Source organism: Pleurodeles waltl, chromosome 1_1, assembly GCF_031143425.1.
Source record: "Pleurodeles waltl isolate 20211129_DDA chromosome 1_1, aPleWal1.hap1.20221129, whole genome shotgun sequence".
Lineage (NCBI taxonomy): Eukaryota > Metazoa > Chordata > Amphibia > Caudata > Salamandridae > Pleurodeles > Pleurodeles waltl.
The window spans coordinates 40979651-41001958 of NC_090436.1; positions in this window are offsets into that span (position 1 = coordinate 40979651).

Below are 22308 nucleotides of genomic sequence, written 5' to 3' on the forward strand. Positions count from 1 at the left end.
CTCACTTGTGTGGGTAGGCCTAGCGCCCGCAATAGGAATTGCCCCAAAGCGCAATGTGGACACATCCAATTTTTTGAAAGAAAACAGAGGTGTTTTTTGAAAAGTGCCTACCTGTAGATTTTGGCCTCTAGCTCAGCCGGCACCTAGGGAAACCTACCAAACCTGTGCATTTCTGAAAATTAGAGACCTAGGGGAATCCAAGATGGGGTGACTTGTGGGGCTCGGACCAGGTTCTGTTACCCAGAATCCTTTGCAAACCCCAAAATTTGGTTAAAAAAAACACATGTTCATCACATTTCTGTGGCAGAAAGTTCTGGAATCTGAGAGGAGCCACAAATTTCCGTCCACCCAGCGTTCCCCCAAGTCTCCCGGTAAAAATGATACGTCACTTGTGTGGGTAGGCCTAGCGCCCCAACAGGAAATGCCCCAAAGCGCAACGTGGATACATCCAATTTTTTGAAAGAAAACCGAGGTGTTTTTTGCAAAGTGCCTACCTGTAGATTTTGGCCTCTAGCTCAGCCGGCATCTAGGGAAACCTACCCAACCTGTGCATTTCTGAAAACTAGAGACCTAGGGGAATTCAAGATGGGGTGACTTGTGGGGCTCGGACCAGGTTCTGTTACCCAGAATCCTTTGCAAACATCAAAATTTGGCGAAAAAAACACATGTTCCTCACATTTCTGTGGCAGAAAGTTCTGGAATCTGAGAGGAGCAACAAATTTCCTTCCACCCAGCGTTCCCCCAACTCTCCCGATAAAAATGATACCTCACTTGTGTGGGTAGGCCTAGCGCCCGCAACAGGAATTGCCCCAAAGCGCAACGTGGACACATCCAATTTTTTTATAGAAAACAGAGGTGTTTTTTGCAAAGTGCCTACCTGTAGATTTTGGCCTCTAGCTCAGCCGGCACCTATTGAAACCTACCAAACCTGTGCATTTCTGAAAACTAGAGACCTAGGGGAATCCAAGATGGGGTGACTTGTGGGGCTCGGACCAGGTTCTGTTACCCAGAATCCTTTGCAAACCTCAAAAGTTGGCTAAAAAAACACATGTTCCTCACATTTCTGTGGCAGAAAGTTCTGGAATCTGAGAGGAGCCACAAATTTCCTTCCACCCAGCGTTCCCCCAAGTCTCCCGATAAGAATGATACCTTACTTGTGTGGGTTGGCCTAGCACCCGTGACAGGAAATGCCCCAAAGCGCAACGTGGACACATCCAATTTTTTTAAAGAAAACAGAGGTGTTTTTTGCAAAGTGCCTACCTGTAGATTTTGGCCTCTAGCTCAGCCGGCACCTATTGAAACCTACCAAACCTGTGCATTTCTGAAAACTAGAGACCTAGGGGAATCCAAGATGGGGTGACTTGTGGGGCTCGGACCAGGTTCTGTTACCCAGAATCCTTTGCAAACCTCAAAATTTGGCTAAAAAAACACATGTTCCTCACATTTCTGTGGCAGAAAGTTCTGGAATCTGAGAGGAGCCCCAAATTTCCATCCACCCAGCGTTCCCCCAAGTCTCCCGATAAAAATGATACGTCACTTGTGTGGGTAGCCTTGCGCCCGCAACAGGAAATGCCCCAAAGCGCAACGTGGACACATCCAATTTTTTTAAAGAAAACAGAGGTGTTTTTTGCAAAGTGCCTACCTGTAGATTTTGGTCTGTAGCTCAGCCGGCACCTAGGGAAACCTACCAAACCTGTGTATTTCTGAAAACTAGAGACCTAGGGGAATTCAAGATGGGGTGACTTGTGGGGCTCGGACCAGGTTCTGTTACCCAGAATCCTTTGCAAACATCAAAATTTGGCTAACAAAACACATGTTCCTCACATTTCTGGGGCAGAAAGTTCTGGAATCTGAGAGGAGCCACAAATTTCCTTCCACCCAGCGTTCCCCCAACTCTCCCGATAAAAATGATACCTCACTTGTGTGGGTCGGCCTAGTGCCCGCAAGAGGAATTGCCTCAAAGTGCAATGTGGACACATCCAATTTTTTGAAAGAAAACAGAGGTGTTTTTTGCAAAGTGCCTACCCGTAGATTTTGGCCTCTAGCTCAGCCGGCACCTATTGAAACCTACCAAACCTGTGCATTTCTGAAAACTAGAGACCTGGGGGAATCCAAGATGGGGTGACTTGTGGGGCTCGGACCATGTTCTGTTACCCAGAATCCTTTGCAAACCTCAAAATTTGGCTAAACAAACACATGTTCCTCACATTTCTGTGGCAGAAAGTTCTGGAATCTGAGAGGAGCCACAAATTTCCTTCCACCCAGCGTTCCCCCAAGTCTCCCGATAAAAATGATACCTCACTTGTGTGGGTAGGCCTAGCTCCCGAAACAGGAAATGCCCCAAAGCGCAACGTGGACACATCCAATTTTTTTAAAGAAAACCGAGGTGTTTTTTGCAAAGTGCCTACCTGTAGATTTTGGCCTCTAGCTCAGCCGGCATCTAGGGAAACCTACCAAACCTGTGCATTTCTGAAAACTAGAGACCTAGGGGAATTCAAGATGGGGTGACTTGTGGGGCTCGGACCAGGTTCTGTTACCAAGAATCCTTTGCAAACCTCAAAATGTGGCTAAAAAAACACATGTTCCTCACATTTCTGTGGCAGAAAGTTCTGGAATCTGAGAGGAGCCACAAATTATCTTCCACCCAGCGTTCCCCCAAGTGTCCCGATAAAAATGATACCTCACTTGTGTGGGTAGGCCTAGCGCCCGCAACAGGAAATGCCCCAAAGCGCAACGTGGACACATCCAATTTTTTGACAGAAAACAGAGGTGTTTTTTGCAAAGTGCCTACCTGTAGATTTTGGCCTCTAGCTCAGCCGGCACCTAGGGAAACCTACCAAACTTGTGCATTTCTGAAAACTAGAGACCTAGGGGAATCCAAGATGGGGTGACTTGTGGGGCTCTGACCAGGTTCTGTTACCCAGAATCCTTTGCAAACCTCAAAATTTGGCTAAAAAAACACATGTTCCTCACATTTCTGTGGCAGAAAGTTCTGGAATCTGAGAGGAGCCACAAATTTCCTTCCACCCAGCGTTCCCCCAAGTCTCCCGCTAAAAACGATACCTCACTTGTGTGGGTAGGCCTAGCGCCCGCGAAAGGAAATGCCCCAAAGCGCAACGTGGACACATCCATTTTTTTAAAAGAAAACAGAGGTGTTTTTTGCAAAGTGCCTACCTGTAGATTTTGGCCTCTAGCTCAGCCGGCACCTAGGGAAACCTACCAAACCTGTGCATTTCTGAAAACTAGAGACCTAGGGGAATTCAAGATGGGGTGACTTGTGGGGCTCGGACCAGGTTCTGTTACCCAGAATCCTTTGCAAACATCAAAATTTGGCTAAAAAAACACATGTTCCTCACATTTCCGTGGCAGAAAGTTCTGGAATCTGAGAGGAGCCACAAATTTCCTTCCACCCAGCGTTCCCCCAAGTCTCCCGATAAAAATGATACCTCACTTGTGTGGGTAGGCCTAGCGCCCGCAACAGGAAATGCCCCAAAGCGCAACGTGGACACATCCAATTTTTTTAAAGAAAACCGAGGTGTTTTTTGCAAAGTACCTACCTGTAGATTTTGGCCTCTAGCTCAGCCGGCATCTAGGGAAACCTACCAAACCTGTGCATTTCTGAAAACTAGAGACCTAGGGGAATTCAAGATGGGGTGACTTGTGGGGCTCGGACCAGGTTCTGTTACCAAGAATCCTTTGCAAACCTCAAAATGTGGCTAAAAAAACACATGTTCCTCACATTTCTGTGGCAGAAAGTTCTGGAATCTGAGAGGAGCCACAAATTTCCTTCCACCCAGCGTTCCCCCAAGTCTCCCGCTAAAAACGATACCTCACTTGTGTGGGTAGGCCTAGCGCCCGCAAAAGGAAATGCCCCAAAGCGCAACGTGGACACATCCAATTTTTTAAAAGAAAACAGAGGTTTTTTTTGCAAAGTGCCTACCTGTAGATTTTGGCCTCTAGCTCAGCCGGCACCTAGGGAAACCTACCAAACCTGTGCATTTCTGAAAACTAGAGACCTAGGGGAATTCAAGATGGGGTGACTTGTGGGGCTCGGACCAGGTTCTGTTACCCAGAATCCTTTGCAAACCTCAAAATTTGGCTAAAAAAACACATGTTCCTCACATTTCTGTGGCAGAAAGTTCTGGAATCTGAGAGGAGACACAAATTTCCTTCCACCCAGCGTTCCCCCAAGTCTCCCGATAAAAATGAAACCTCACTTGTGTGGGTAGGCCTAGCGCCCGCGACAGGAAATGCCCCAAAGCGCAACGTGGACACATCCAATATTTTGAAAGAAAACCGAGGTGTTTTTTGCAAAGTGCCTACCTGTAGATTTTGGCCTCTAGCTCAGCCGGCACCTAGGGAAACCTACCAAACCTGTGTATTTCTGAAAACTAGAGACCTAGGGGAATTCAAGATGGGGTGACTTGTGGGGCTCGGACCAGGTTCTGTTACCCAGAATCCTTTGCAAACATCAAAATTTGGCTAAAAAAACACATGTTCCTCACATTTCCGTGGCAGAAAGTTCTGGAATCTGAGAGGAGCCACAAATTTCTTTCCACCCAGCGTTCCCCCAACTCTCCCGATAAAAATGATACCTCACTTGTGTGGGTAGGCCTAGCGCCCGCAAAAGGAATTGCCCCAAAGCGCAATGTGGACACATCCAATTTTTTGAAAGAAAACCGAGGTGTTTTTTGCAAAGTGCCTACCTGTAGATTTTGGCCTGTAGCTCAGCCGGCACCTATTGAAACCTACCAAACCTGTGCATTTCTGAAAACTAGAGACCTAGGGGAATCCAAGATGGGGTGACTTGTGGGGCTCGGACCAGGTTCTGTTACCCAGAATCCTTTGCAAACCTCAAAATTTGGCTAAACAAACACATGTTCCTCACATTTCTGTGGCAGAAAGTTCTGGAATCTGAGAGGAGCCACAAATTTCCTTCCACCCAGCGTTCCCCCAAGTCTCCCGATAAAAATGATACCTCACTTGTGTGGGTAGGCCTAGACCCCGCAACAGGAAATGCCCCAAAGCGCAACGTGGACACATCCCAATTTTTTGAAAGAAAACCGAGGTGTTTTTTGCAAAGTGCCTACCTGTAGATTTTGGCCTCTAGCTCAGCCGGCATCTAGGGAAACCTACCAAACCTGTGCATTTCTGAAAACTAGAGACCTAGGGGAATTCAAGATGGGGTGACTTGTGGGGCTCGGACCAGGTTCTGTTACCCAGAATCCTTTGCAAACATCAAAATTTGGCTAAAAAAACACATGTTCCTCACATTTCCGTGGCAGAAAGTTCTGGAATCTGAGAGGAGCCACAAATTTCCTTCCACCCAGCGTTCCCCCAACTCTCCCGATAAAAATGATACCTCACTTGTGTGGGTAGGCCTAGCGTCCGCAAAAGGAATTGCCCCAAAGCGCAATGTGGACACATCCAATTTTTTGAAAGAAAACCGAGGTGTTTTTTGCAAAGTGCCTACCTGTAGATTTTGGCCTGTAGCTCAGCCGGCACCTATTGAAACCTACCAAACCTGTGCATTTCTGAAAACTAGAGACCTAGGGGAATCCAAGATGGGGTGACTTGTGGGGCTCGGACCAGGTTCTGTTACCCAGAATCCTTTGCAAACCTCAAAATTTGGCTAAAAAAACACATGGTCCTCACATTTCTGTGGCAGAAAGTTCTGGAATCTGAGAGGAGCCACAAATTTCCTTCCACCCAGCGTTCCCCCAAGTCTCCCTATAAAAATGATACCTCACTTGTGTGGGTAGGCCTAGCGCCCGCGACAGGAAATGCCCCAAAGCGCAACGTAGACACATCCAATTTTTTGAAAGAAAACAGAGGTGTTTTTTGCAAAGTGCCTACCTGTTAATTTTGGCCTCTAGCACAGCCGGCACCTAAGGAAACCTACCAAACCTGTGCATTTCTGAAAACTAGAGACCTAGGGGAATCCAAGATGGGGTGACTTGTGGGGCTCGGACCAGGTTCTGTTACCCAGAATCCTTTGCAAACCTCAAAATTTGGCAAAAAAAAACGCATGTTCCTCACATTTCTGTGGCAGAAAGTTCTGGAATTTGAGAGGAGCCACAGATTTCCTTCCACCCAGCGTTCCCCCAAGTCTCCAGCTAAAAACGATACCTCACTTGTGTGGGTAGGCCTAGCGCCCGCGACAGGAAATGCCCCAAAGCGCAACGTGGACACATCCAATTTTATGAAAGAAAACAGAGGTGTTTTTTGCAAAGTGCCTACCTGTAGATTTTGGCCTCTAGCTCAGCCGGCACCTAGGGAAACCTACCAAACCTATGCATTTCTGAAAACTAGAGACCTAGGGGAATTCAAGATGGGGTGACTTGTGGGGCACGGACCAGGTTCTGTTACCCAGAATCCTTTGCAAACCTCAAAATTTGGCTAAAAAAACACATGTTCCTCACATTTCTGTGGCAGAAAGTTCTGGAATCTGAGAGGAGACACAAATTTCCTTCCACCCAGCGTTCCCCCAAGTCTCCCGATAAAAATGAAACCTCACGTGTGTGGGTAGGCCTAGCGCCCGCGACAGGAAATGCCCCAAAGCGCAACGTGGACAAATTAAATTTTTTGAAAGAAAACAGAGGTGTTTTTTGCAAAGTGCCTACCTGTAGATTTTGGCCTCTAGCTCAGACGGCACCTAGGGAAACCTACCAAACCTGTGCATTTCTGAAAACTAGAGATCTAGGGGAATCCAAGATGGGGTGACTTGTGGGGCTCGGACCAGGTTCTGTTACCCAGAATCCTTTGCAAACATCAAAATTTGGCTAAAAAAAACACATGTTCCTCACATTTCTGTGGCAGAAAGTTCTGGAATCTGAGAGAAGCCACAGATTATCTTCCACCCAGCGTTCCCCCAAGTCTCCCGACAAAAATGATACCTCACTTGTGTGGGTAGGCCTAGCGCCCGCAACAGGAAATGCCCCAAAGCGCAACGTGGACACATGCAATTTTTTGAAAGAAAACCGAGGTGTTTTTTGCAAAGTGCCTACCTGTAGATTTTGGCCTCTAGCTCAGCCGGCACCTAGGGAAACCTACCAAACCCGTGCATTTCTGAAAACTAGAGGCCTAGGGGAATCCAAGATGGGGTGACTTGTGGGGCTCGGACCAGGTTCTGTTACCCAGAATCCTTTGCAAACCCCAAAATTTGGCTAAAAAAACACATGTTCCTCACATTTCTGTGCAGAAAGTTCTGGAAACTGAGAGGAGCCACAAATTTCCTTCCACCCAGCTTTCCCCCAAGTCTCCCGATAAAAATGATACCTCACTTGTGTGGGTAGGCCTAGAGCCCGCGACAGGAAATGCCCCAAAGCGCAACGTGGACACATCCAATTTTTTTAAAGAAAACAGAGGTGTTTTTTCCAAAGTGACTACCTGTAGATTTTGGTCTCTAGCTCAGCCGGCACTTAGGGAAACCTACCAAACCTGTGCATTTCTGAAAACTAGAGACCAGGGGAATCCAAGATGGGGTGACTTGTGGGGCTCGGACCAGGTTCTGTTACCCAGAATCCTTTGCAAACCTCAAAATTTGGCTAAACAAACACATGTTCCTCACATTTCTGTGGCAGAAAGTTCTGGAATCTGAGAGGACCCACAAATGTCCTTCCACCCAGCGTTCCCCCAAGTCTCCCGATAAAAATGATTCCTCACTTGTGTGGGTAGGCCTAGCGCCCGCAACAGGAAATGCCCCAAAGCGCAACGTGGACACATCCAATTTTTTGAAAGAAAACCGAGGTGTTTTTTGCAAAGTGCCTACCTGTAGATTTTGGCCTCTAGTCCAGCCGGCACCTAGGGAAACCTACCAAACTTGTGCATTTCTGAAAACTAGAGACCTAGGGGAATTCAAGATGGGGTGACTTGTGGGGCTCGGACCAGGTTCTGTTACCCAGAATCCTTTGCAAACCTCAAAATTTGGCTAAACAAACACATGTTCCTCACATTTCTGTGGCAGAAAGTTCTGGAATCTGAGAGGAGCCACAAATTTCCTTCCACCCAGCGTTCCCCCAAGTCTCCCGATAAAAATGATACCTCACTTGTGTGGGTAGGCCTAGCGCCCGCAACAGGAAATGAACCAAAGCGCAACGTGGACACATCCAATTTTTTGAAAGAAAACCGAGGTGTTTTTTGCAAAGTGCCTACCTGTAGATTTTGGCCTCTAGCTCAGCCGGCATCTAGGGAAACCTACCAAACCTGTGCATTTCTGAAAACTAGAGACCTAGGGGAATTCAAGATGGGGTGACTTGTAGGGCTCGGACGAGGTTCTGTTACCAAGAATCCTTTGCAAACCTCAAAATTTGGCGACAAAAACACATGTTCCTCACATTTCTGTGGCAGAAAGTTCTGGAATCTGAGAGGAGCCACAAATTATCTTCCACCCAGCGTTCCCCCAAGTCTCCCGATAAAAATGATACCTCACTTGTGTGGGTAGGCCTAGCGCCCGCAACAGGAAATGCCCCAAAGTGCAACGTGGACACATCCAATTTTTTGAAAGAAAACAGAGGTGTTTTTTGCAAAGTGCCTACGTGTAGATTTTGGCCTCTAGCTCAGCCGGCACCTAGGGAAACCTACCAAACCTGTGCATTTCTGAAAACTAGAGACCTAGGGGAATCCAAGATGGGGTGACTTGTGGGGCTCGGACCAGGTTCTGTTACCCAGAATCCTTTGCAAACCTCAAAATTTGGCTAAAAAAAAACACATGTTCCTCTCATTTCTGTGGCAGAAAGTTCTGGAATCTGAGAGGAGCCACAAATTCCCTTCCACCCAGCGGTCCCCCAAGTCTCCCGCTAAAAACGATACCTCACTTGTGTGGGTAGGCCTAGCGCCCGCGACAGGAAATGCCCCAAAGCGCAACGTGGACACATCCAATTTTTTTAAAGAAAACAGAGGTGTTTTTTGCAAAGTGCCTACCTGTAGATTTTGGCCTCTAGCTCAGCCGGCACCTAGGGAAACCTACCAAACCTGTCCATTTCTGAAAACTAGAGACCTAGGGGAATTCAAGATGGGGTGACTTGTGGGGCTCGGACAAGGTTCTGTTACCCAGAATCCTTTGCAAACCTCAAAATTTGGCAAAAAAAAACGCATGTTCCTCACATTTCTGTGGCAGAAAGTTCTGGAATTTGAGAGGAGCCACAGATTTCCTTCCACCCAGCGTTCCCCCAAGTCTCCAGCTAAAAACGATACCTCACTTGTGTGGGTAGGCCTAGCGCCCGCGACAGGAAATGCCCCAAAGCGCAACGTGGACACATCCAATTTTTTGAAAGAAAACAGAGGTGTTTTTTGCAAAGTGCCTACCTGTAGATTTTGGCCTCTAGCTCAGCCGGCACCTAGGGAAACCTACCAAACCTATGCATTTCTGAAAACTAGAGACCTAGGGGAATTCAAGATGGGGTGACTTGTGGGGCACGGACCAGGTTCTGTTACCCAGAATCCTTTGCAAACCTCAAAATTTGGCTAAAAAAACACATGTTCCTCACATTTCTGTGGCAGAACGTTCTGGAATCTGAGAGGAGACACAAATTTCCTTCCACCCAGCGTTCCCCCAAGTCTCCCGATAAAAATGAAACCTCACGTGTGTGGGTAGGCCTAGCGACCGCGACAGGAAATGCCCCAAAGCGCAACGTGGACAAATTCAATTTTTTGAAAGAAAACAGAGGTGTTTTTTGCAAAGTGCCTACCTGTAGATTTTGGCCTCTAGCTCAGACGGCACCTAGGGAAACCTACCAAACCTGTGCATTTCTGAAAACTAGAGATCTAGGGGAATCCAAGATGGGGTGACTTGTGGGGCTCGGACCAGGTTCTGTTACCCAGAATCCTTTGCAAACATCAAAATTTGGCTAAAAAAAACACATGTTCCTCACATTTCTGTGGCAGAAAGTTCTGGAATCTGAGAGAAGCCACAGATTATCTTCCACCCAGCGTTCCCCCAAGTCTCCCGACAAAAATGATACCTCACTTGTGTGGGTAGGCCTAGCGTCCGCAACAGGAAATGCCCCAAAGCGCAACGTGGACACATGCAATTTTTTGAAAGAAAACCGAGGTGTTTTTTGCAAAGTGCCTACCTGTAGATTTTGGCCTCTAGCTCAGCCGGCACCTAGGGAAACCTACCAAACCCGTGCATTTCTGAAAACTAGAGGCCTAGGGGAATCCAAGATGGGGTGACTTGTGGGGCTCGGACCAGGTTCTGTTACCCAAAATCCTTTGCAAACCCCAAAATTTGGCTAAAAAAACACATGTTCCTCACATTTCTGTGCAGAAAGTTCTGGAATCTGAGAGGAGCCACAAATTTCCTTCCACCCAGCTTTCCCCCAAGTCTCCCGATAAAAATGATACCTCACTTGTGTGGGTAGGCCTAGAGCCCGCGACAGGAAATGCCCCAAAGCGCAACGTGGACACATCCAATTTTTTTAAAGAAAACAGATGTGTTTTTTCCAAAGTGACTACCTGTAGATTTTGGTCTCTAGCTCAGCTGGCACTTAAGGAAACCTACCAAACCTGTGCATTTCTGAAAACTAGAGACCAGGGGAATCCAAGATGGGGTGACTTGTGGAGCTCGGACCAGGTTCTGTTACCCAGAATCCTTTGCAAACCTCAAAATTTGGCTAAACAAACACATGTTCCTCACATTTCTGTGGCAGAAAGTTCTGGAATCTGTGAGGACCCACAAATGTCCTTCCACCCAGCGTTCCCCCAAGTCTCCCGATAAAAATGATACCTCCCTTGTGTGGGTAGGCCTAGCGCCCGCAACAGGAAATGAACCAAAGCGCAACGTGGACACATCCAATTTTTTGAAAGAAAACCGAGGTGTTTTTTGCAAAGTGCCTATCTGTAGATTTTGGCCTCTAGCTCAGCCGGCATCTAGGGAAACCTACCAAACCTGTGCATTTCTGAAAACTAGAGACCTAGGGGAATTCAAGATGGGGTGACTTGTAGGGCTCGGACCAGGTTCTGTTACCAAGAATCCTTTGCAAACCTCAAAATTTGGCTAAAAAAACACATGTTCCTCACATTTCTGTGGCAGAAAGTTCTGGAATCTGAGAGGAGCCACAAATTATCTTCCACCCAGCGTTCCCCCAAGTCTCCCGATAAAAATGATACCTCACTTGTGTGGGTAGGCCTAGCGCCCGCAACAGGAAATGCCCCAAAGTGCAACGTGGACACATCCAATTTTTTGAAAGAAAACAGAGGTGTTTTTTGCAAAGTGCCTACGTGTAGATTTTGGCCTCTAGCTCAGCCGGCACCTAGGGAAACCTACCAAACCTGTGCATTTCTGAAAACTAGAGACCTAGGGGAATCCAAGATGGGGTGACTTGTGGGGCTCGGACCAGGTTCTGTTACCCAGAATCCTTTGCAAACCTCAAAATTTGGCTAAAAAAAAACACATGTTCCTCTCATTTCTGTGGCAGAAAGTTCTGGAATCTGAGAGGAGCCACAAATTCCCTTCCACCCATCGGTCCCCCAAGTCTCCCGCTAAAAACGATACCTCACTTGTGTGGGTAGGCCTAGCGCCCGCGACAGGAAATGCCCCAAAGCGCAACGTGGACACATCCAATTTTTTGAAAGAAAACAGAGGTGTTTTTTGCAAAGTGCCTACCTGTAGATTTTGGCCTCTAGCTCAGCCGGCACCTAGGGAAACCTACCAAACCTGTCCATTTCTGAAAACTAGAGACCTAGGGGAATTCAAGATGGGGTGACTTGTGGGGCTCGGACAAGGTTCTGTTACCCAGAATCCTTTGCAAACCTCAAAATTTGGCTAAAAAAACACATGGTCCTCACATTTCTGTGGCAGAAAGTTCTGGAATCTGAGAGGAGCCACAAATTTCCTTCCACCCAGCGTTCCCCCAAGTCTCCCGATAAGAATGATACCTTACTTGTGTGGGTGGGCCTAGCACCCGTGACAGGAAATGCCCCAAAGCGCAACGTGGACACATCCAATTTTTTGAAAGAAAACAGAGGTGTTTTTTGCAAAGTGCCTACCTGTAGATTTTGGCCTCTAGCTCAGCCGGCACCTATTGAAACCTACCAAACCTGTGCATTTCTGAAAACTAGAGACCTAGGGGAATCCAAGATGGGGTGACTTGTGGGGCTCGGACCAGGTTCTGTTACCCAGAATCCTTTGCAAACCTCAAAATTTGGCTAAAAAAACACATGTTCCTCACATTTCTGTGGCAGAAAGTTCTGGAATCTGAGAGGAGCCCCAAATTTCCATCCACCCAGCGTTCCCCCAAGTCTCCCGATAAAAATGATACGTCACTTGTGTGGGTAGCCTTGCGCCCGCAACAGGAAATGCCCCAAAGCGCAACGTGGACACATCCAATTTTTTTAAAGAAAACAGAGGTGTTTTTTGCAAAGTGCCTACCTGTAGATTTTGGTCTGTAGCTCAGCCGGCACCTAGGGAAACCTACCAAACCTGTGTATTTCTGAAAACTAGAGACCTAGGGGAATTCAAGATGGGGTGACTTGTGGGGCTCGGACCAGGTTCTGTTACCCAGAATCCTTTGCAAACATCAAAATTTGGCTAACAAAACACATGTTCCTCACATTTCTGTGGCAGAAAGTTCTGGAATCTGAGAGGAGCCACAAATTTCCTTCCACCCAGCGTTCCCCCAACTCTCCCGATAAAAATGATACCTCACTTGTGTGGGTCGGCCTAGTGCCCGCAAGAGGAATTGCCTCAAAGTGCAATGTGGACACATCCAATTTTTTGAAAGAAAACAGAGGTGTTTTTTGCAAAGTGCCTACCCGTAGATTTTGGCCTCTAGCTCAGCCGGCACCTATTGAAACCTACCAAACCTGTGCATTTCTGAAAACTAGAGACCTGGGGGAATCCAAGATGGGGTGACTTGTGGGGCTCGGACCAGGTTCTGTTACCCAGAATCCTTTGCAAACCTCAAAATTTGGCTAAACAAACACATGTTCCTCACATTTCTGTGGCAGAAAGTTCTGGAATCTGAGAGGAGCCACAAATTTCCTTCCACCCAGCGTTCCCCCAAGTCTCCCGATAAAAATGATACCTCACTTGTGTGGGTAGGCCTAGCGCCCGAAACAGGAAATGCCCCAAAGCGCAACGTGGACACATCCAATTTTTTTAAAGAAAACCGAGGTGTTTTTTGCAAAGTGCCTACCTGCAGATTTTGGCCTCTAGCTCAGCCGGCATCTAGGGAAACCTACCAAACCTGTGCATTTCTGAAAACTAGAGACCTAGGGGAATTCAAGATGGGGTGACTTGTGGGGCTCGGACCAGGTTCTGTTACCAAGAATCCTTTGCAAACCTCAAAATGTGGCTAAAAAAACACATGTTCCTCACATTTCTGTGGCAGAAAGTTCTGGAATCTGAGAGGAGCCACAAATTATCTTCCACCCAGCGTTCCCCCAAGTGTCCCGATAAAAATGATACCTCACTTGTGTGGGTAGGCCTAGCGCCCGCAACAGGAAATGCCCCAAAGCGCAACGTGGACACATCCAATTTTTTGACAGAAAACAGAGGTGTTTTTTGCAAAGTGCCTACCTGTAGATTTTGGCCTCTAGCTCAGCCGGCACCTAGGGAAACCTACCAAACTTGTGCATTTCTGAAAACTAGAGACCTAGGGGAATCCAAGATGGGGTGACTTGTGGGGCTCTGACCAGGTTCTGTTACCCAGAATCCTTTGCAAACCTCAAAATTTGGCTAAAAAAACACATGTTCCTCACATTTCTGTGGCAGAAAGTTCTGGAATCTGAGAGGAGCCACAAATTTCCTTCCACCCAGCGTTCCCCCAAGTCTCCCGCTAAAAACGATACCTCACTTGTGTGGGTAGGCCTAGCGCCCGCGAAAGGAAATGCCCCAAAGCGCAACGTGGACACATCCATTTTTTTAAAAGAAAACAGAGGTGTTTTTTGCAAAGTGCCTACCTGTAGATTTTGGCCTCTAGCTCAGCCGGCACCTAGGGAAACCTACCAAACCTGTGCATTTCTGAAAACTAGAGACCTAGGGGAATTCAAGATGGGGTGACTTGTGGGGCTCGGACCAGGTTCTGTTACCCAGAATCCTTTGCAAACATCAAAATTTGGCTAAAAAAACACATGTTCCTCACATTTCTGTGGCAGAAAGTTCTGGAATCTGAGAGGAGCCACAAATTTCCTTCCACCCAGCGTTCCCCCAAGTCTCCCGATAAAAATGATACCTCACTTGTGTGGGTAGGCCTAGCGCCCGCAACAGGAAATGCCCCAAAGCGCAACGTGGACACATCCAATTTTTTTAAAGAAAACCGAGGTGTTTTTTGCAAAGTACCTACCTGTAGATTTTGGCCTCTAGCTCAGCCGGCATCTAGGGAAACCTACCAAACCTGTGCATTTCTGAAAACTAGAGACCTAGGGGAATTCAAGATGGGGTGACTTGTGGGGCTCGGACCAGGTTCTGTTACCAAGAATCCTTTGCAAACCTCAAAATGTGGCTAAAAAAACACATGTTCCTCACATTTCTGTGGCAGAAAGTTCTGGAATCTGAGAGGAGACACAAATTTCCTTCCACCCAGCGTTCCCCCAAGTCTCCCGATAAAAATGAAACCTCACTTGTGTGGGTAGGCCTAGCGCCCGCAAAAGGTAATGCCCCAAAGCGCAACGTGGACACATCCAATATTTTGAAAGAAAACCGAGGTGTTTTTTGCAAAGTGCCTACCTGTAGATTTTGGCCTCTAGCTCAGCCGGCACCTAGGGAAACCTACCAAACCTGTGTATTTCTGAAAACTAGAGACCTAGGGGAATTCAAGATGGGGTGACTTGTGGGGCTCGGACCAGGTTCTGTTACCCAGAATCCTTTGCAAACATCAAAATTTGGCTAAAAAAACACATGTTCCTCACATTTCCGTGGCAGAAAGTTCTGGAATCTGAGAGGAGCCACAAATTTCTTTCCACCCAGCGTTCCCCCAACTCTCCCGATAAAAATGATACCTCACTTGTGTGGGTAGGCCTAGCGCCCGCAAAAGGAATTGCCCCAAAGCGCAATGTGGACACATCCAATTTTTTGAAAGAAAACCGAGGTGTTTTTTGCAAAGTGCCTACCTGTAGATTTTGGCCTGTAGCTCAGCCGGCACCTATTGAAACCTACCAAACCTGTGCATTTCTGAAAACTAGAGACCTAGGGGAATCCAAGATGGGGTGACTTGTGGGGCTCGGACCAGGTTCTGTTACCCAGAATCCTTTGCAAACCTCAAAATTTGGCTAAACAAACACATGTTCCTCACATTTCTGTGGCAGAAAGTTCTGGAATCTGAGAGGAGCCACAAATTTCCTTCCACCCAGCGTTCCCCCAAGTCTCCCGATAAAAATGATACCTCACTTGTGTGGGTAGGCCTAGACCCCGCAACAGGAAATGCCCCAAAGCGCAACATGGACACATCCCAATTTTTTGAAAGAAAACCGAGGTGTTTTTTGCAAAGTGCCTACCTGTAGATTTTGGCCTCTAGCTCAGCCGGCATCTAGGGAAACCTACCAAACCTGTGCATTTCTGAAAACTAGAGACCTAGGGGAATTCAAGATGGGGTGACTTGTGGGGCTCGGACCAGGTTCTGTTACCCAGAATCCTTTGCAAACATCAAAATTTGGCTAAAAAAACACATGTTCCTCACATTTCCGTGGCAGAAAGTTCTGGAATCTGAGAGGAGCCACAAATTTCCTTCCACCCAGCGTTCCCCCAACTCTCCCGATAAAAATGATACCTCACTTGTGTGGGTAGGCCTAGCGTCCGCAAAAGGAATTGCCCCAAAGCGCAATGTGGACACATCCAATTTTTTGAAAGAAAACCGAGGTGTTTTTTGCAAAGTGCCTACCTGTAGATTTTGGCCTGTAGCTCAGCCGGCACCTATTGAAACCTACCAAACCTGTGCATTTCTGAAAACTAGAGACCTAGGGGAATCCAAGATGGGGTGACTTGTGGGGCTCGGACCAGGTTCTGTTACCCAGAATCCTTTGCAAACCTCAAAATTTGGCTAAAAAAACACATGGTCCTCACATTTCTGTGGCAGAAAGTTCTGGAATCTGAGAGGAGCCACAAATTTCCTTCCACCCAGCGTTCCCCCAAGTCTCCCTATAAAAATGATACCTCACTTGTGTGGGTAGGCCTAGCGCCCGCGACAGGAAATGCCCCAAAGCGCAACGTAGACACATCCAATTTTTTGAAAGAAAACAGAGGTGTTTTTTGCAAAGTGCCTACCTGTTAATTTTGGCCTCTAGCACAGCCGGCACCTAAGGAAACCTACCAAACCTGTGCATTTCTGAAAACTAGAGACCTAGGGGAATCCAAGATGGGGTGACTTGTGGGGCTCGGACCAGGTTCTGTTACCCAGAATCCTTTGCAAACCTCAAAATTTGGCAAAAAAAACGCATGTTCCTCACATTTCTGTGGCAGAAAGTTCTGGAATTTGAGAGGAGCCACAGATTTCCTTCCACCCAGCGTTCCCCCAAGTCTCCCGATAAAAATGAAACCTCACGTGTGTGGGTAGGCCTAGCGCCCGCGACAGGAAATGCCCCAAAGCGCAACGTGGACAAATTCAATTTTTTGAAAGAAAACAGAGGTGTTTTTTGCAAAGTGCCTACCTGTAGATTTTGGCCTCTAGCTCAGACGGCACCTAGGGAAACCTACCAAACCTGTGCATTTCTGAAAACTAGAGATCTAGGGGAATCCAAGATGGGGTGACTTGTGGGGCTCGGACCAGGTTCTGTTACCCAGAATCCTTTGCAAACATCAAAATTTGGCTAAAAAAAACACATGTTCCTCACATTTCTGTGGCAGAAAGTTCTGGAATCTGAGAGAAGCCACAGATTATCTTCCACCCAGCGTTCCCCCAAGTCTCCCGACAAAAATGATACCTCACTTGTGTGGGTAGGCCTAGCGCCCGCAACAGGAAATGCCCCAAAGCGCAACGTGGACACATGCAATTTTTTGAAAGAAAACCGAGGTGTTTTTTGCAAAGTGCCTACCTGTAGATTTTGGCCTCTAGCTCAGACGGCACCTAGGGAAACCTACCAAACCTGTGCATTTCTGAAAACTAGAGGCCTAGGGGAATCCAAGATGGGGTGACTTGTGGGGCTCGGACCAGGTTCTGTTACCCAGAATCCTTTGCAAACCCCAAAATTTGGCTAAAAAAACACATGTTCCTCACATTTCTGTGCAGAAAGTTCTGGAATCTGAGAGGAGCCACAAATTTCCTTCCACCCAGCTTTCCCCCAAGTCTCCCGATAAAAATGATACCTCACTTGTGTGGGTAGGCCTAGAGCCCGCGACAGGAAATGCCCCAAAGCGCAACGTGGACACATCCAATTTTTTTAAAGAAAACAGAGGTGTTTTTTCCAAAGTGACTACCTGTAGATTTTGGTCTCTAGCTCAGCCGGCACTTAGGGAAACCTACCAAACCTGTGCATTTCTGAAAACTAGAGACCAGGGGAATCCAAGATGGGGTGACTTGTGGGGCTCGGACCAGGTTCTGTTACCCAGAATCCTTTGCAAACCTCAAAATTTGGCTAAACAAACACATGTTCCTCACATTTCTGTGGCAGAAAGTTCTGGAATCTGAGAGGACCCACAAATGTCCTTCCACCCAGCGTTCCCCCAAGTCTCCCGATAAAAATGATACCTCACTTGTGTGGGTAGGCCTAGCGCCCGCAACAGGAAATGCCCCAAAGCGCAACGTGGACACATCCAATTTTTTGAAAGAAAACCGAGGTGTTTTTTGCAAAGTGCCTACCTGTAGATTTTGGCCTCTAGTCCAGCCGGCACCTAGGGAAACCTACCAAACTTGTGCATTTCTGAAAACTAGAGACCTAGGGGAATTCAAGATGGGGTGACTTGTGGGGCTCGGACCAGGTTCTGTTACCCAGAATCCTTTGCAAACCTCAAAATTTGGCTAAACAAACACATGTTCCTCACATTTCTGTGGCAGAAAGTTCTGGAATCTGAGAGGAGCCACAAATTTCCTTCCACCCAGCGTTCCCCCAAGTCTCCCGATAAAAATGATACCTCACTTGTGTGGGTAGGCCTAGCGCCCGCAACAGGAAATGAACCAAAGCGCAACGTGGACACATCCAATTTTTTGAAAGAAAACCGAGGTGTTTTTTGCAAAGTGCCTACCTGTAGATTTTGGCCTCTAGCTCAGCCGGCATCTAGGGAAACCTACCAAACCTGTGCATTTCTGAAAACTAGAGACCTAGGGGAATTCAAGATGGGGTGACTTGTAGGGCTCGGACCAGGTTCTGTTACCAAGAATCCTTTGCAAACCTCAAAATTTGGCTAAAAAAACACATGTTCCTCACATTTCTGTGGCAGAAAGTTCTGGAATCTGAGAGGAGCCACAAATTATCTTCCACCCAGCGTTCCCCCAAGTCTCCCGATAAAAATGATACCTCACTTGTGTGGGTAGGCCTAGCGCCCGCAACAGGAAATGCCCCAAAGTGCAACGTGGACACATCCAATTTTTTGAAAGAAAACAGAGGTGTTTTTTGCAAAGTGCCTACGTTTAGATTTTGGCCTCTAGCTCAGCCGGCACCTAGGGAAACCTACCAAACCTGTGCATTTCTGAAAACTAGAGACCTAGGGGAATCCAAGATGGGGTGACTTGTGGGGCTCGGACCAGGTTCTGTTACCCAGAATCCTTTGCAAACCTCAAAATTTGGCTAAAAAAAAACACATGTTCCTCTCATTTCTGTGGCAGAAAGTTCTGGAATCTGAGAGGATCCACAAATTCCCTTCCACCCAGCGGTCCCCCAAGTCTCCCGCTAAAAACGATACCTCCCTTGTGTGGGTAGGCCTAGCGCCCGCGACAGGAAATGCCCCAAAGCGCAACGTGGACACATCCAATTTTTTGAAAGAAAACAGAGGTGTTTTTTGCAAAGTGCCTACCTGTAGATTTTGGCCTCTAGCTCAGCCGGCACCTAGGGAAACCTACCAAACCTGTCCATTTCTGAAAACTAGAGACCTAGGGGAATTCAAGATGGGGTGACTTGTGGGGCTCGGACAAGGTTCTGTTACCCAGAATCCTTTGCAAACCTCAAAATTTGGCAAAAAAAACGCATGTTCCTCACATTTCTGTGGCAGAAAGTTCTGGAATTTGAGAGGAGCCACAGATTTCCTTCCACCCAGCGTTCCCCCAAGTCTCCAGCTAAAAACGATACCTCACTTGTGTGGGTAGGCCTAGCGCCCGCAACAGGAAATGCCCCAAAGCGCAACGTGGACACATCCAATTTTTTGAAAGAAAACAGAGGTGTTTTTTGCAAAGTGCCTACCTGTAGATTTTGGCCTCTAGCTCAGCCGGCACCTAGGGAAACCTACCAAACCTATGCATTTCTGAAAACTAGAGACCTAGGGGAATTCAAGATGGGGTGACTTGTGGGGCACGGACCAGGTTCTGTTACCCAGAATCCTTTGCAAACCTCAAAATTTGGCTAAAAAAACACATGTTCCTCACATTTCTGTGGCAGAAAGTTCTGGAATCTGAGAGGAGACACAAATTTCCTTCCACCCAGCGTTCCCCCAAGTCTCCCGATAAAAATGAAACCTCACGTGTGTGGGTAGGCCTAGCGCCCGCGACAGGAAATGCCCCAAAGCGCAACGTGGACAAATTCAATTTTTTGAAAGAAAACAGAGGTGTTTTTTGCAAAGTGCCTACCTGTAGATTTTGGCCTCTAGCTCAGACGGCACCTAGGGAAACCTACCAAACCTGTGCATTTCTGAAAACTAGAGATCTAGGGGAATCCAAGATGGGGTGACTTGTGGGGCTCGGACCAGGTTCTGTTACCCAGAATCCTTTGCAAACATCAAAATTTGGCTAAAAAAAACACATGTTCCTCACATTTCTGTGGCAGAAAGTTCTGGAATCTGAGAGAAGCCACAGATTATCTTCCACCCAGCGTTCCCCCAAGTCTCCCGACAAAAATGATACCTCACTTGTGTGGGTAGGCCTAGCGCCCGCAACAGGAAATGCCCCAAAGCGCAACGTGGACACATGCAATTTTTTGAAAGAAAACCGAGGTGTTTTTTGCAAAGTGCCTACCTGTAGATTTTGGCCTCTAGCTCAGCCGGCACCTAGGGAAACCTACCAAACCCGTGCATTTCTGAAAACTAGAGGCCTAGGGGAATCCAAGATGGGGTGACTTGTGGGGCTCGGACCAGGTTCTGTTACCCAAAATCCTTTGCAAACCCCAAAATTTGGCTAAAAAAACACATGTTCCTCACATTTCTGTGCAGAAAGTTCTGGAATCTGAGAGGAGCCACAAATTTCCTTCCACCCAGCTTTCCCCCAAGTCTCCCGATAAAAATGATACCTCACTTGTGTGGGTAGGCCTAGAGCCCGCGACAGGAAATGCCCCAAAGCGCAACGTGGACACATCCAATTTTTTTAAAGAAAACAGATGTGTTTTTTGCAAAGTGCCTACCTGTAGATTTTGGCCTCTAGTCCAGCCGGCACCTAGGGAAACCTACCAAACTTGTGCATTTCTGAAAACTAGAGACCTAGGGGAATTCAAGATGGGGTGACTTGTGGGGCTCGGACCAGGTTCTGTTACCCAGAATCCTTTGCAAACCTCAAAATTTGGCTAAACAAACACATGTTCCTCACATTTCTGTGGCAGAAAGTTCTGGAATCTGAGAGGAGCCACAAATTTCCTTCCACCCAGCGTTCCCCCAAGTCTCCCGATAAAAATGATACCTCACTTGTGTGGGTAGGCCTAGCGCCCGCAACAGGAAATGAACCAAAGCGCAACGTGGACACATCCAATTTTTTGAAAGAAAACCGAGGTGTTTTTTGCAAAGTGCCTACCTGTAGATTTTGGCCTCTAGCTCATCCGGCATCTAGGGAAACCTACCAAACCTGTGCATTTCTGAAAACTAGAGACCTAGGGGAATTCAAGATGGGGTGACTTGTAGGGCTCGGACCAGGTTCTGTTACCAAGAATCCTTTGCAAACCTCAAAATTTGGCTAAAAAAACACATGTTCCTCACATTTCTGTGGCAGAAAGTTCTGGAATCTGAGAGGAGCCACAAATTATCTTCCACCCAGCGTTCCCCCAAGTCTCCCGATAAAAATGATACCTCACTTGTGTGGGTAGGCCTAGCGCCCGCAACAGGAAATGCCCCAAAGTGCAACGTGGACACATCCAATTTTTTGAAAGAAAACAGAGGTGTTTTTTGCAAAGTGCCTACGTGTAGATTTTGGCCTCTAGCTCAGCCGGCACCTAGGGAAACCTACCAAACCTGTGATTTCTGAAAACTAGAGACCTAGGGGAATCCAAGATGGGGTGACTTGTGGGGCTCGGACCAGGTTCTGTTACCCAGAATCCTTTGCAAACCTCAAAATTTGGCTAAAAAAAAACACATGTTCCTCTCATTTCTGTGGCAGAAAGTTCTGGAATCTGAGAGGAGCCACAAATTCCCTTCCACCCAGCGGTCCCCCAAGTCTCCCGCTAAAAACGATACCTCACTTGTGTGGGTAGGCCTAGCGCCCGCGACAGGAAATGCCCCAAAGCGCAACGTGGACACATCCAATATTTTGAAAGAAAACAGAGGTGTTTTTTGCAAAGTGCCTACCTGTAGATTTTGGCCTCTAGCTCAGCCGGCACCTAGGGAAACCTACCAAACCTGTCCATTTCTGAAAACTAGAGACGTAGGGGAATTCAAGATGGGGTGACTTGTGGGGCTCGGACAAGGTTCTGTTACCCAGAATCCTTTGCAAACCTCAAAATTTGGCTAAAAAAACACATGGTCCTCACATTTCTGTGGCAGAAAGTTCTGGAATCTGAGAGGAGCCACAAATTTCCTTCCACCCAGCGTTCCCCCAAGTCTCCCTATAAAAATGATACCTCACTTGTGTGGGTAGGCCTAGCGCCCGCGACAGGAAATGCCCCTAAGCGCAACGTAGACACATCCAATTTTTTGAAAGAAAACAGAGGTGTTTTTTGCAAAGTGCCTACCTGTTAATTTTGGCCTCTAGCCCAGCCGGCACCTAAGGAAACCTACCAAACCTGTGCATTTCTGAAAACTAGAGACCTAGGGGAATCCAAGATGGGGTGACTTGTGGGGCTCGGACCAGGTTCTTCTACCCAGAATCCTTTGCAAACCTCAAAATTTGGCAAAAAAAACGCATGTTCCTCACATTTCTGTGGCAGAAAGTTCTGGAATTTGAGAGGAGCCACAGATTTCCTTCCACCCAGCGTTCCCCCAAGTCTCCAGCTAAAAACGATACCTCACTTGTGTGGGTAGGCCTAGCGCCCGCGACAGGAAATGCCCCAAAGCGCAACGTGGACACATCCAATTTTTTGAAAGAAAACAGA